Genomic DNA, 14,943 nt, shown 5'->3' with positions numbered 1-14,943 from the left:
TATGAAATATAGATACGGGACGACAAACATCACTACGATATACAATATCCTTGTGGCAAACATTATCAATATCATAAATTATTTCTAAAGAGTCAATTTAAAATTTTTAATGACAGACAAATCTATCGATAAACATACACTAATCTACTTCTTTTTAACGATATCGTCATGAGCCCTTTGTCGCCTGTCAGCGAGCGTAAACATACACTCGGTATCGGAGGAGGGGAAAACAAATGTGTGCTTCTTGTGTGACACAAGCGGGGAGGGGAAATAGATGTGCGCTTTGCACGTGATGTAGTTGTCAGGCGATAAATGGGCGAGGAAGATACAGATGTGTACTTCGCGTGTGACGCAGGACGACCGGGCAAGAAGCGAGGGACAGATGTGCGCTTCCGGTGGATACCCGTTAACCATCTGCCCACTACAATTTTAGCATTCGACACTAAACAACAATTTTATCACATTTCAAAATAATTATCATTCCAGCAGCATCAAATGATAATTTCAGCATCAAACAATACGTCATGGATAAAAATTGAAGTATAATAATTAATGATAATATATTGAATCTGGCTGGCCCATATGTGAGATATCTATTGGGTAACAGTATTCATACCCACGAAAAAATTATCAGCGGATACCTTATTATATCCATAACTGTACCCACGAATACCTTATTATATCCATAACCGTACCCCAAATTCCACCATTCCCATATCCAATTGATAATTATCCGCGGTTATTTACCCGTACCCGTACCCATTGCCATCCCTAACCTTACCCCTATATTTTGCAGAGATGTTGTATCTTCTAAAAATGAAAATGTCATATGTTAAGCAATCCCAAAGCCAGATTAGACACTTACCCAACTTTGCAGATACCAGAATTATTTGGCCTCTGAAATCTGACCTCAATTAGCAACAATTATAATAGTGGGTTCAAATATTCACAGTCAAATATACAACTACAGAGACAACTTTTTACCAAGTATTTCATTAGAGTGAAAACAATACTTATTGTCCTAAGGCATAATATAAGTCATCTTGCTTGCACGGTAAATGTAAACATCATCACTGCATCTAATATGCGGTCTGAGATAACTCCAGCTACATGACAAACCCTACTGACTCGGCTTTCCCTGCCACAACCATGAGTGAGACCAGAAGCTATCCTTAGCTTGTGTAAAGTGGCATGCGAGAAGAATGGGATCGTTGCTGCCTCATGTAGCCTCCGTGTTGCACAAAAAATCTGGTGTCAAGTAGAACATTAATGAGAAAATCTATTATGTCATAACAACACATCATATAGCAGGAGATGCATTTCATATAGCGGTGCCCATGGAATAAAAGGCACAATAACTTCTATACCTGACAAATCTCTGCTAGATTATCCCCGCCAACATCAACAATAGACTCCAAAGAACTATTTGGAATCTCTTAGTTCAATGGTGCTCGAGAATCTCCTGTCATAGAAGGCATTTTCAATGAAATCTGTACATGTAAAATTAAAATTATGTTTACGAAGGAAGGCCTCCAAAGTCATACCCAGTAGCACTTGTTAGTCCTCTATAATCCTCCAGTCTATAAATTTATCCAGCAACATGTGCAGTGATAAAAACTAAAATATATACAAAACTTGAGATTTTCTTATAAACATAGATAACATCAAGAAAAATAGATTGAAACTAAAAGGAAACAATAGATGCATGGTATGAAGAATTGAAGTTGGTGTAAATAACTTACACTACAGTAAGGCATGTTGCATGATTGCTGCTTGACTGAAGAAGTCGAACACCACAATGTAATAATCTAAAATGAATGGGGATATCATCTAACCATTGTGCTTGAATAGTTGCACACATGTCAAAGCACTGAACAACCCTCGCCCCTCTGTACAAGTATGTTGCAATAAGATTAAATGCCAAATTTTGGAGAAAGAGTGCATATGTGCACAATAATTTTCTTCACGGTCAATGTTTCAGGATTCCTTATTCGTCTATATGCTACATTAATTAGTTTGTCTATGTGTTGTCCGCTTGTTATATTAATTACTTTATCACTTGAGAACTTTGATCTTCATATAAAAATTCAAAATAGCAGACAACATTTAAATAACTCAGATCTCGAAAACACAAATCATAGAAGTATAGAAAAGCTCTTAAGGTATTGTGGCAATGTGGCAGCATGTGAAAGGTCAGGAACTTTTCTTTAGACAACTTGGCAGCTACATCTACACAGATACCCAACCGTAAGTACATCAAGCAGTTCCTGTTGCACAAACAGTATGTCAAGGAACTAAAACAATTACAATACGATGCAATCTAAGATGCACTGTGATAAACAGACATGGTAAGGTTATATATCCCCATTGTTGCAAATAGAGTAGCCAGTTAGAAACCAATTAATTAATTAGGATAATTTTGGTGCTATATGTTTCAAAGGGGCATTTGAGCCACAAAATTGATATGCAACAATAAAAAACACCGATGAGGGGGGAAGTGGGCAATAGAGTGCAGAGATGCTAACACTAATTTATTTGGAACAGAAGGAGTACTTTTGAAGTAAAAATAGACTTTCTAGAACGTGGATGTGATTTCCATTCAAAGAATGAGTAGATGTGTCTTAGAGATAAGCAATCTCCACCAATGTCATCCGAAATTTGCTTTTAACATATAATCAACTACGAATACATCCACCTTGCCTGTTGTGTCCTTCTAGATCTCAGGTCCTGCGTTTATGAACAGTAGAAAACAACAAGATAGCATTAAGCTACATGTCCTAACAAATGAAGCTACATGTCCTGACCAATGATTGCTACTGTTCGTTGAGAAATAAGAACAGGTTGTAGAAAACATGTAATACAATGTATGGACAGTTAACCCGTAAATGACAATGAGGTACAAAATTAATTCACAAGGTATTGCACTTTTTGTACTATAATGCCAAGGATCAATCAAGTTTATCAGTTTCTATGTAAACTATCAGATTGCATTCTACAATATAGAAGTGTTATATTCTATAAAATACATGCACTAAAGACCAGAACACTGCATCTAAACCTTGCAACAAAAATACTCATGCACAACTAAGCATATGAGCATATCGACATTCCTAAAGGCTTGTTGCAGACATACTAAAGCTCAAGCACAAACACCAGCTCGACACTAAAGGTTGTCACTGGATGAAGACCAGTGATTTAGAAATGTTTGGTGACTTCTTATCCATTTGTATTATGGGCTTCTCTAAAGGCAAAAGAGGAATAACATCACACTATGAATTGAGAAAAAATGCATCATGTTTTATAGAAATGACAAAATATTTTTTTCTTGTCACCTGGGTGCATAAATGTATTATAGAAACTTATTTCCCACTGAACAAATTTATGTTGTTACATATCCATATGGCTATTTCACGTGTGGAACTGCATCATAACAAAAAAAATGTTTGATTAAATAGAGATCTGGATTGAGTGGTTTGCTCCACAAATTTTAGATTTAGTTCCATTTTGGACACAAACAACTATCAAATGAATTGTTCTTCCACCGGTTCATACGCCCATTGTTCAAAACAATCAAAAAGAAAGAGTCCTCATACATTTTGAATACTATTGTACTAAAAAAATACATACACACATACAGCCTAACTCTTGGTAAGAAGCAAGTTTAGACTTACTACTCATATCACCTAAGGACGGACCTTGTAAAGAACATGGGTATACAGATGCACACCCTATAATATGCATGTATATTTGTAATAGATCATATCCGAATATAAATAGTATGTCACAACTCACAACTGAAGGGCGATGAAGGACGATTATTGAAGAGGTGGACCGGCCGGTGGCTGATATTGAAGAAGGCAGTACCGGTTTAGAAGATAGAGAGCAGATTCTATTCTAGAAGGACATATCATGTAATAGGTGTGGGATCTGCTGATCCCTAGAAGGGCAAATAAGTCATGCGGTAGACCTGCCCAAACGCACCGGCCTCGATGAGCTCCCACTTACGCCACCAAATCGATGGGTTCTCCTCTCCGCCTCCGTCATTGGCCCCATCCCCTCTGTTGCCGCTGCCCGACTGAACAAGCCATGTTTGCTTTCAGTATCTGTGTCATAATAATACTTAAATAAATGACATGGTTTTTGGTGCATCAACATGTAAAGCATGGGGTATTTAAGCTGATGTCCTTTTACAAGGGACTTCAAGTTCTTGCATTTGGATAAAAAAGCATGCCTCACAAGAAATCTCTTAAAACAAGCAATAACTAATAAAAAATATATTTCAAATTAATTATTAAACACATCAACAGACTTGATCGCTATACATCACAATGTCTCTAGTTGTCTGGTGTGTGACTTGGCTTACTACTCAAATCCAAAGAGTACATATTTGGTGTCTGATAGTGTAATGCATGTGGTATACATTGGCTACATTTCTTTTGTTGATTTACATCGTTGACAGTGCTATGGTAGGTACATGCAAAAGAATGAATGCACATTATTTGACTCTTTTCCACATGGTGGTAGACTGAATTTCTACCACCTCAAGTACCTTCCTTCACTGGACAAGCAGAAAGAATCCAGACTTCCAAACCAAAGTTTCACCCTTGGACCCTAGATAAATTGCATACCTTGGTGTTGTTCTTAACGCTCATCATTAGGACTGACAGAGGGCAAGTGCTAAATTCCTCTTCCACTTTCTTCCCAGCTTCCAATAAATAGTCAGAAAAGAGACTGAGTTAGCCATCGCTATGAATTGATAGAGGTTAGAAAAGCAACATGCATGTTGTGCATTCAATGATTCTACCAGATACATCAAGCAGTGGCTCTTCTATGTACCTTCTGTGTACCATTTTTATGAATTTTCCTCATACACAAGTCTGAGGCTTCTAGCATAGCCTTGATGAAGGACACCCTTGTGGCTTTGTCATCCTAAATGGCTACCTGTGGCCCATTCCACAAAGCTGGGGATGGTGAAGGAGCGTCAACCTCTTTGAACATCACTCTAGAAGTAGGCATAGAGAATTCATCTGCAACAACATAAAGTTTTGTTTTATTACTATTATTCATAGAACAACAGTAAGCATAAATTTTTATTTTGAGTTCAACACCTCAAAATAGAGTTTTGTTCTATTACTGTTTATGAAAAATAATGGTTACCTGTTATTCAATTACTGTTTATAGAACAACATAAAGTTTTGTTCTGTAGAACAACATCACAAGCTACAAAGAAAAAGCTTGCATGCAGTAGAATTTTCAGCAAGCACAGATCCAAGATATTCAACACCAGGTAAGCATTATTTTTTATAAAAGGTGCAATATTTACACTGCTCACAGGTCAGATCACAAGCTACAAAGAATTTTCAGCGACTAAGAATTTGCATATTAAGGCTGGAGTATATAACATCAAGCCAATATATACAGGTTAACAAACATTTATTATTAAGCATTTCCCTTCATAAACATATAGCTAATAAATCGTGTGGGCAAGCACGACATCATGATCAGCAAGGTAGCTAGCATGCTTGCATGCAGTAGGCATCTAGTCAGTTAAGGTCTAGTAATAAGCAGGAACAGAAAAGATAGTTATGCATGCAGCCATGGAGCAAGCTGAAGGAAATATGCATACATTAAAAGTGTTTTATAGGAGTACATGACATCAACACTTCATGATTTCTTTTTTTATTTTGACATGCGAGAACATCACTACATCTGTCAGCCAACACGTAACAAAACTCAACCTTTAAGAAAAGCAAACTGGTTATAAGTAACAAGATATTGACATACATAAGTTTACAAAATTTTAGTAAAGAGTTTGAACTAAAAGTTATACCAGCCAACTTTCGCTTGCATCAATAGCAACACAGTTGGCCCATAAGCTTTCAAATGTCTTGCTCTTTACTGGATGTATAACCTGAGTGCACTTCTGCAATTTGCAATGTCCAGAAACAGCACGAGCAGACATGGCCACAAAAATTCAAGCACTTGTAGCCTTTAAATGGCAATAAATAGTCTATATCTTAAACAAAAATGAGTAAACAAGATATTATGTGCATGAAAGAAAGAAAAAGAAATTAACAAATACTCAGTAGAACAGGTTGCTAGCTTATGTTCATGTTTTTCTTCTAAATATATAAACTTCTTGCCATTTTCCACTTGAATTTGAAAATCTCTGTTAGAATTTAGATAAAAGAAGAAAATCAAGCTATATATGATGCAGAAAACAAGAAAAAAATGATGGTTGGAAACCATTGCGCACCCCAGATCCTAGCAGTCCCAACCGTTGCTAGATGAACCTTGATACATTAATGGACCATGAAAAAGTGGTAGTACCTCAACTACGTCGACAGATGAACGCTGCGGATGGAGTCTTCATAAGATGTGCCCCTAGACCAAGTTTAACTTCCAGCCGCATGAGAGCACATCAACTTGGTAAGCATTCAAAGCAATCTATATATGGCAAAACAAAACTATGACAATAACCATCGGTGGTTCCAAAACTGAGAACTGTGACTTACGATTGGTGCAAGAAAACCACCGAACACCATTATCCCAACTATGATGGTGAAACGTGTGGCATAGTAGACCTTTAGGTTAGCTGCACTCTGTTCACATAAGGTAGAAGTTTATACCTTAGTAACAATCAAGCATCTTAGTATCTGAGTGCTAAAAGGCACACATACATACCAGAGGAGGTAAGAATGGAATAAATGATGGAAAATCAGGAAATTCTTGGTCACGCTCTTCATCTGAAAATCCGAGTTCCACATTTTTATTCTTTGATGTATTCTCAATCGTCGAATCTATGAACAGAGCACACAAAACTAAGGATATAAGACCTAGAAATAGCTTATGATGCATTTTCTGGTACCACTGCAACCAGAACCAACTATAAGATTGATTAAAACACTCAATCAGATTACAGAATCAAAGAAGCTACACAAGACATGCAAACATCAATGTATATCTCAAGCTTTGTTTTTTGAAAGGTCTACATTACCTCTTTCGCCTCGGCCTGGCCTTGCACCCACACATGGTGCCCACATCTGAATCTGGTTACCGGACACGATGTGATATTTCGTTCCTTAACTAATCCGTCAGCGCCGTAGAGATCCTCCTAATCTCCTCCTCCTCCTCCGTGGCTCTGAAGGTTTCTGTAAATCTCTCGCTCTTTCTTTTCTTGTAGTTGCAGGTGAATCCGCCATCTTGCACCCCCGGTCCCCACAACCCTTCCTCCTCTTCCTCTCCCTAGATCTCACATGCGCATGACACCGGCTAAGGAAAGAAATCGACATGTATTAGTTGTCGCGTGATTAGGCTATTAATCAGGATTAGGGAAGAAATAAAATAGAAGATACAGATACAAACAAATTACTCCACTTATCTGAGATGGACTAACACCACTTGTAGTAGGGCGTGGTTGCTCGAAGATGCCTTGTCGTCGTAGATGAATTGGATGCTGCTGCGCCGATGGAGGAAGGGGTACTGGAGCCGCGTTGATGGAGGATGGGGTGTCGAGAAGTCGGTCGAAGATGCCTCGTCGTCGCAGATGAGCTGGCCGATGTCACGCCGATGGAGGAAGGGGTGTTGGGGAAGTCCTTCGGCTCTAGATCGATACCACACTTCTCACCATGGGTTCGCAGGCGGCGCGGTGGCGTTGAGCGCCCGTCGCTGGTCGCCATTGCCACATCGGGATCTTGTGCGAGGGTGGCGTCAGGAAGTCAGCTCGGGGGCGAGGCGACGTGTCAGCGAGGAGGTTCATGGTAAACATTTCAATGTCAGAACTCATAAATAGATGAAACAAACTTGGCTAACTCACCCAACATGCAGAATTTGGAACACAAATAGCAAAAAAATGATTTCCACCAAAAGATACATTGTAACCAAATTCTATGACAGGAAGCAACCCAGATCTAAGATACCAAGATTCATTTTCACCCCTTCCAACATACTAATACAATAAACATATTCTATTAGACGTCATGCAAATCTTAATGTATTCCGCGAGACAAATTACTTGTAAGAATGAATAAGAGCATTAGTATTATGGAAATGAATGGAGAATGCTTTGGCTAGGGCAGGACAAAAGTACCCTGACAATACAATAGTTAGAAAACAACAAATGCATAAAAATCTTGGTCTGCGCCATGAAACCAACTCAACATCAGCAACACTGATCTTACCCGGTCTGCAAACATAATCTTCCAAATCAATCTCGTCACTCAAATTCACCTTAGCAGTGCAGACTTGAATTGAAACAGCAACCAGCAAAACCGTTGAGAGAAAAATATAATCCCAGTGACAAATACAAAAAATCAAATCAAAACATATAAAGAAGAAAACAATTTAGTTTGCATTGACCACATATGGTTGACAGACCATATGACATTATCATAATTGAGCATGTGCATCTGTGTAGAAAAAGTTGGCAATTGATATGCAATATGACATGGTTGAAAATTTTAATTAATTACCAAATAAAGAAACTTGAGCAGTTTAATAGTTATTTGCACGAGATAAAAAAATATGATCCCACTTTCCAGTTAGCTTAAATTTGGTGCATGTGAATCTAATGCATGACTACATGATTCTCAAAGCTTTGAAAGGAAAGCAATATGCCACAAATGTGTCATTTGCTATTGCAGCATATGCCGTAATCTGCAGACCTACGTAATATGGATATTTATTGCATAGAATGGGTTTCTTGTAGCTAGTACAAAAATTACTGCTAAATAGCCTTCTAAGAAAATTGGTGTTGGTAGTAGAGAAATCACAATGCAAAATGTGGGTTATAACGTATATGTTCCAAAAGGCAACAGGTGCGAGGAGTTTGAGATGTCAATGTAATGGCAGGGAGAAACTTTTTTTAACATACAAGTAGTTTATTTTGTAACATACACAGGTATTTTTCACTCAGCAAGGGGTCATCAAAGAACAAAGAACATTAATCCCAATAAGTTGAGGTAATTCTCCAATTGAACCAATTAATAAATAAAAGAATATCAAAACCTGTATCATCCCTATTGGTAGCCGCGTGGACCGCCGCTGAACAAAAACATGAAAGAGGTAATTTTCTAGATAGTTTTTTTGCTATAAAACAAATATTCAGTTTGACCATTAGATAATCTGTAGTTTGGGCATTCGTCATAAAACCAAGAATGATCCAAAAATTGAGACAACTTTCGTTTGAAAAATTCTAACAAATTGAAACAATTAACCCCTGCCAAACTCACCATTCTGAATCTGCTCTATCATAGAGATGAATGATAACATACCAAAATAGCAGAACCCATCACCCACAGCCAAAGTTTCAGTTGCAATCGTGCTTAAGGTATAATCAAATCTCTTCAAAATGTAAGCAGCTACATATCCCTTATTCCCCCACACAATGCATACAGCCTCGAGTAGCACCTGGATCATCCGGAAGGTGCGGGCGAGGAAGGACTCCACCTCGTCGACGCGGGGCAGGGGGCAATGCTAGGCGAGGTCCCCGAGATAGAGCAGTGCGGCGAGGAGAGTCGCATTCTTGGGGCAATGTTGAGCACGGTCTGCCACCATAGGCCGAGGGTGAGGACGACCTCGCCTGTTGATTCACGCGAGTGGGACAGGGGAGGAAGGAGACTCCTCGGCCGGGGCATCGACATTGCGTCGGGTGAGGGTGGAGGACAGTGGGGACATCGCGGGAGGACAGGGGTGAGGGTACGAGCATGGACTCACGGGGTTCGTTGCTCCACCTAGGGCATGAGGGGGATGTGCCCGCTGTCGCCGCCGAGCTCCGGTGCCACACTGTCGGGGATCACGGGGTTCGTAGCTCCACCTAGGGCTCCGTGGTGGAGCACAGCAATAGAAGCAAGCGAGGCGAGGCTGTCTGCCGAGGGGGAGGCCACCGGCGATAGAGGCGTACCGGCGGAGGGGAGTGGAGGCTCGCCGGCGGGGATGAGGCCGCCGCACGACTGCCTGTGGGGAGGAGAGCCGCTGCGCACGCGCTCGAGGAGAGCCGCCGCGCGACTGCCTGCGGGATGAAGTTTTTCCTACATGGGCCTTATGGAATTTATTTGATAGATGGGCCGCGTACGTTAACTAAATAACGCAACCAAGCAGGCTACCGTGGCACAAATATAATGTACCATATCGCTCAGCCAAAGATTGCGGTAGCAACTTATAAACCATGCTGCTACAGAGGAAGTAGTCAGTTTGTGTAATCAGCTCTTGGTATTATCAGCTTGTGTAGATTTTTTGTGCGCGGATGGGGCGGGGTGAGGAGGGCACGGCTAGCAGGTTAGTGTGGCGATCGACGATCCAGATTGAACAACAGCGATGGACGATCCAGATCGAACGAAGGCAGAACGGCAGGCTACCCTTAGAGCCTTAATAAGTAGTAGAGATTATTAAAGCAGGGGGGAAACTGCTCCAAAAAACGTCCACGTCAGCGAAATTATTTTGACCGTTGGATTTACTCATGTGCGCTGTGTGTAGATTCTTCTATCAGCAGATTCCTCTCTCTCTGTTTTCTTCTTCCTTCACAAAATCTCGCTCTCGCGTTGTCTCCTCCTCTCCCAGAACTCCACCTTCCCCTGCTCGCCCCCGCTCACCTGCGTGCTCCGGCAACCTTCCCCTGCTCGCCCCCGCTCACCTGCATGCTCCGGCAACAACCGCTTTCGGACTTCGGTTTCCCTCCACCGGCGCTCTAAAGGTAACCACGCTTCCTCCCCCGCCCCCTCCGTCCACCCCACCCCCTCCACCATAATCCGATTCCCATTGCTAGGGTTCGTCGTGTTGGGTTGGAGTAAACACGGCAGCGGCTCTTCCCCCTCCCCCCTCATCGGATTCCTCATGATGCGATTTATTTAGGGTTTAGGGTTCGTCGTCCGATTCGTATGCTTCCCATTTTCCCCCAAAGTTCTTTGCTTCTGCAATATCCGGTGTCTTCCACATTGGAGCTCCGTGTCTCCAGAACTCCGTTGTGCGATGGCTTCCACATGCCGACGGCCTCCATGGGGAAAAAGCGGTGAGTCTTCACTCCCATCGTCGTCTCCGTGTTGGACAATACGACTTCCCGGTCGAATCTAGTGCCGCCCTTCGCTCTTGCCCGTTGTTTTACACCTGCTCCAGCCTTGCAACGACGCCCCCTACCCTTGTCCCCGCCCGTGGCCCTGCCGCTGCTCCAGCCTTGCAACGGCGCCCCCTACCCTTGTCCCCGCCCGTGGCCCCGCTGCTGCTCCAGCCTTGCAACGGCGCCCCTGCCCTTGTCCCCCGCCCGCGGCCTCGTTGCTGCTCCAGATCGATCTACTGCCCTTGTTCGACACGACCAACGCCTTGCAGACGTAGGCGGCATCCGACCCCGCGAGCATAGGCGTCGGGGGCTTCACACCATGCTTCCCTTGACAGTCCATGGGAGGGACTCTAGCAAACGGGGATCGTCATCGAGCCGCCGACTCCCATCTCATGCGTCATCGCCGAGGACACACCAGACGCCTCGCTAATGGCTTTGGCTCGCCTCGGACGGTCTTTTTCCGGCCGCCTCCACCGCTCTGTCTACCGTCCATCGGCGCCCAACGTAACACCTCTGCCCACCCTATCCGCTCGTTCTAGATCTCGATGGATTTATGCAACCGCACCCGGTTCCATTTCGGTTTCAGAGGCTACCATGCCTCTGTTTCCCGACCCTTCGCTCCAACCCGCACAGGCGTATGCGTACGAGGTGATTTGGTTGATGTCGTGATGGCCTGCTTCAGCTAATCTGTTCCTGTTTAAGTCCTGCTTACAAGAGGAATTAGTGACTTCGATACACCAGGTTCGAAGTTGTAATGAACAAAAGGTAATTGCGGGGTAATAGCCTAGTAGGGAAATTGTGGGGATTCTTAAGGATTAAGTTTCTGATTTATCTCTTCCTTATTTAGCTCGTCTGTTGTGGTGGCTTTTGCTTCTTGCTGATGCTGATTATGCTTCCGGTTATGAGCCACAAAACAATATTGATCGGCAACCTGTAGTTTTGCCTCAGTTCGTCGCTTGATGTCTCTGTTAAATGACCAAGAATAAAGTTTAGTACTTCACACATTAGGCATCCAGTAAAACGGTATCATAATTCCAAAGGTCAGTAACGCAAACAAACACCTTCTAAATCTTTTCCGTTTGCTGCAGCAGCCATGAGATTCTCCTTGATCTGTTTGCGCCATTTATTCCTCTCTTGAACAATATCTTGACTATTCCCTCCAGTGAACAACGAGACATATTTCTCATTCTTAGGGAAGAACTACAAATGAGTTGAGATATAGAAGCTTTAGCTCAGGATTCAAGCAGGTACAGATAAAAATGGTTGATTAGAACCTCCAATCTAATGCAAATAGAATGATACATCACAGAAAACAAAGTTGTAATGATACTTATATGTCATATCATCATGGGTAGGGCAGTAATGTAGGAAGCTTACTCTAACATATTCAAGATCTTCTCGCAATTTTGACAGATTATTGTTGACACCATCACCATTTGAACGTTGTTGCTTCTCGAGTTGCCTTATCATCCTCTCAATCTTCCGTCTCTCCCCTGCTTCTTTATCACTCCTATTTTCCAGATGACATATACATCAAAAAAAGGGGGGATGCTCTTTGTTGGCTTCCTGCTCCTGCGTATAACATACTAATTTCGCTATATAATATACGTATATACCTTAACTGCGACATCTACTGATTTGGATTTTTTTCTTCATAGCAGACCATGATAAACTGGAGTTCCAAATCGTAGTCTGTGTCAACAAGTTCAATCTCACCAATCTTATCAGGTCATCTCAAGTCCAGTGACTCATCAACCAGGTACTTTGTACACACTTTGATACTTCACCATCAATATTATCCAATATTCCAGTTCATGCACATATGTACAATTGCAACTCCATTTTTTGTTTAAATTATGAAACATTGCATGTGTTCCTATACAATTGTGGTTCTTTTTTTCGTTAGAATTATTAAACACTGCATGTATTCCTTGTTTTGCTGGTACAGCAATATATATTTATATACCGAAAGATCACTATATACTTGATCTAGGTATATATACTTACATATTATTAGAAAAAAAATGTAGGTTCAAAACGTGAAACGTTCCAAGTTGCTACATTATTAATGTATGAAAATCAATATCGTTGATCCAAAATGGAACATGTTGTTTCAAACATCACAAGGAAGACGAGTAAGCGCCTTCGTACCCTGTCTACATACATCACCCAGATCTAAACAGAAAAAGTATCATCCATGGATTGTTATGCTCATACAAGAATTTATCATGTCAGAACAAATCAGTACATGTTGCGCCCCATCGTCTGTACCTCATGTGGAAGCTCGTCGCATACGTAGACAATTGTTGAATGAGAGAAGGTTAATATCCTCAGGTAGCGTGACCATCTACCCTTTTATTTTTTTTAAAAAAAGGAGACTATATAGGTACCTAGTGCTAAGAATATAGATATACTATGTTAGGTGCATTCGCATCCTCTCAACAAGCCTCAACATTACAATGTGGTCACTTCGACCCAAATTTTGTTGAAGCACTCAAAGGTATGTCTAATTCTGGATGTAACCCATTTTTTAAATAAATTGTACTTACTAGCTACACCTAAACAAAATTTATGGATTTGAATAAAAAAGATGGTGAAAACTGTACCTAAAAGAGTTTATAAATTTGAACATAAAGGTGGACGGGAACAAAGGGAAAAAATATTTTAAAGTAATTCTTTTAAAAATATTTGCTAATATTACTTTGTGTAAACGAAATGCAACTTCTTACCATGCTCGATCTTACTATGGACCGCCATGCTACCAATGTACCCACTGTTCTGCTCTTTTCTGGTATGATGAGAGAATAGGATCGTCAAGTGGAATCGATCAATTGTTTACAATAATTGTTGCAAAGGTGGCAAAGTCCGTCTTCCTCCTTACAGCCCTAGACCTGAACCATTGTTATCACTAGCCCGGTTTGATGGTGATTCGATATCTAAATCCTTCATGCAAAATATCATGCAGTATAATTGCTTGTTTGCATTCACATCTATGGGAGCCCATATTGATAGGTCAGTGAATGATGGTCATGGTCCTCCAATCTTTAAGATATGCGGTCAAGTCCACCATCGAATAGGATCATTACTGCCAGTAAACGACCAACCTCCTAAGTTTCTTCAGCTTTATGTGTACGATACAGCACATGAGGTCAACAATCGAATAAACTCTCTATCCACTGCTGATGGTCCTACCTCTTCTATACGACAAGATATTGTACAAGAATTATTAAAAATGTTGGACGAGCACAATCCATTTGCTAAGAAATTTAGGCTTGCCAGGGAAAGGCTTAATGAACACACAAATGAAGAATTTATCATCAGAATTATTGGGGCTAGAGAAGGAGATCCTATGCAGTACAATATGCCAACAACCGATGATTTAGCCATGCTTGTTATTGGTGATTTCTCACTTGATACCTTCAAACGAGACATTATTATAGAGACAAGAAATTCGGAATTGAGGCGTATTTCATCATTGCATCCAGCATATATGGCTCTCCAATATCCACTTTTGTTTCCATATGGAGAGCGTGGATTCCAAGTTGGTGTTGCATATAGTGATACAAGGGTTAGAGGAATAAATTCAAGGGCTCATATAACCATGCAAGAATACTATTGCTATTAATTTCATTACAAGGTTGGCCAGCCAAATCCATTTCTATCTTATGGGACACTATCAAACCAGGCTAAGGTCGATGCCCGTGCCTGTATTGATGAAAATAGACTTATGTATATTCTAAATAATCAAGATAAATTACGAATGGAAAATCTTCAAGGCATATCAGATGTTGTTAGTAGAGGCTGCATAAACGATGACGAAATGGGAAAAACAATCGTACTTCCGGCATCACACATTGGTGGACGACGATATATGATACAAAATTACCATGATA

General features: G+C 41.0%; 1 long non-coding RNA gene across 46 annotated transcripts; it reads right to left on the bottom strand.

Moving 5' to 3' along the window:
- Nucleotides 1–889: 889 nt before the first annotated feature.
- LOC103634703 (uncharacterized) lies at nt 890–10,013 on the bottom strand. 46 transcript variants are annotated; one of them, XR_004851831.1, is made up of 15 exons: nt 6,998–10,013; nt 6,685–6,800; nt 6,516–6,602; nt 6,331–6,399; nt 5,831–5,923; nt 4,837–5,027; nt 4,629–4,705; nt 3,968–4,103; nt 3,793–3,842; nt 3,333–3,420; nt 2,554–2,727; nt 1,743–1,889; nt 1,545–1,617; nt 1,368–1,462; nt 890–1,248 (listed from the first exon to the last, which is right to left on the bottom strand). It is a non-coding gene; the product is annotated as an uncharacterized lncRNA (long non-coding RNA). The 46 variants fall into 46 exon arrangements; XR_556881.3 differs by having other exon boundaries at nt 2,696–2,727; XR_002264396.2 differs by lacking the exon at nt 3,333–3,420 and having other exon boundaries at nt 2,696–2,727; nt 6,998–9,545; nt 9,715–10,013.
- Between the last annotated feature and the right edge of the window lie 4,930 nt (nt 10,014–14,943).

The sequence above is a fragment of the Zea mays genome, chromosome 8, assembly GCF_902167145.1.
Source record: "Zea mays cultivar B73 chromosome 8, Zm-B73-REFERENCE-NAM-5.0, whole genome shotgun sequence".
Lineage (NCBI taxonomy): Eukaryota > Viridiplantae > Streptophyta > Magnoliopsida > Poales > Poaceae > Zea > Zea mays.
The sequence above is the reverse complement of the archived record's forward strand: the minus strand, read 5'-3'. Positions and strand labels throughout refer to the sequence as shown.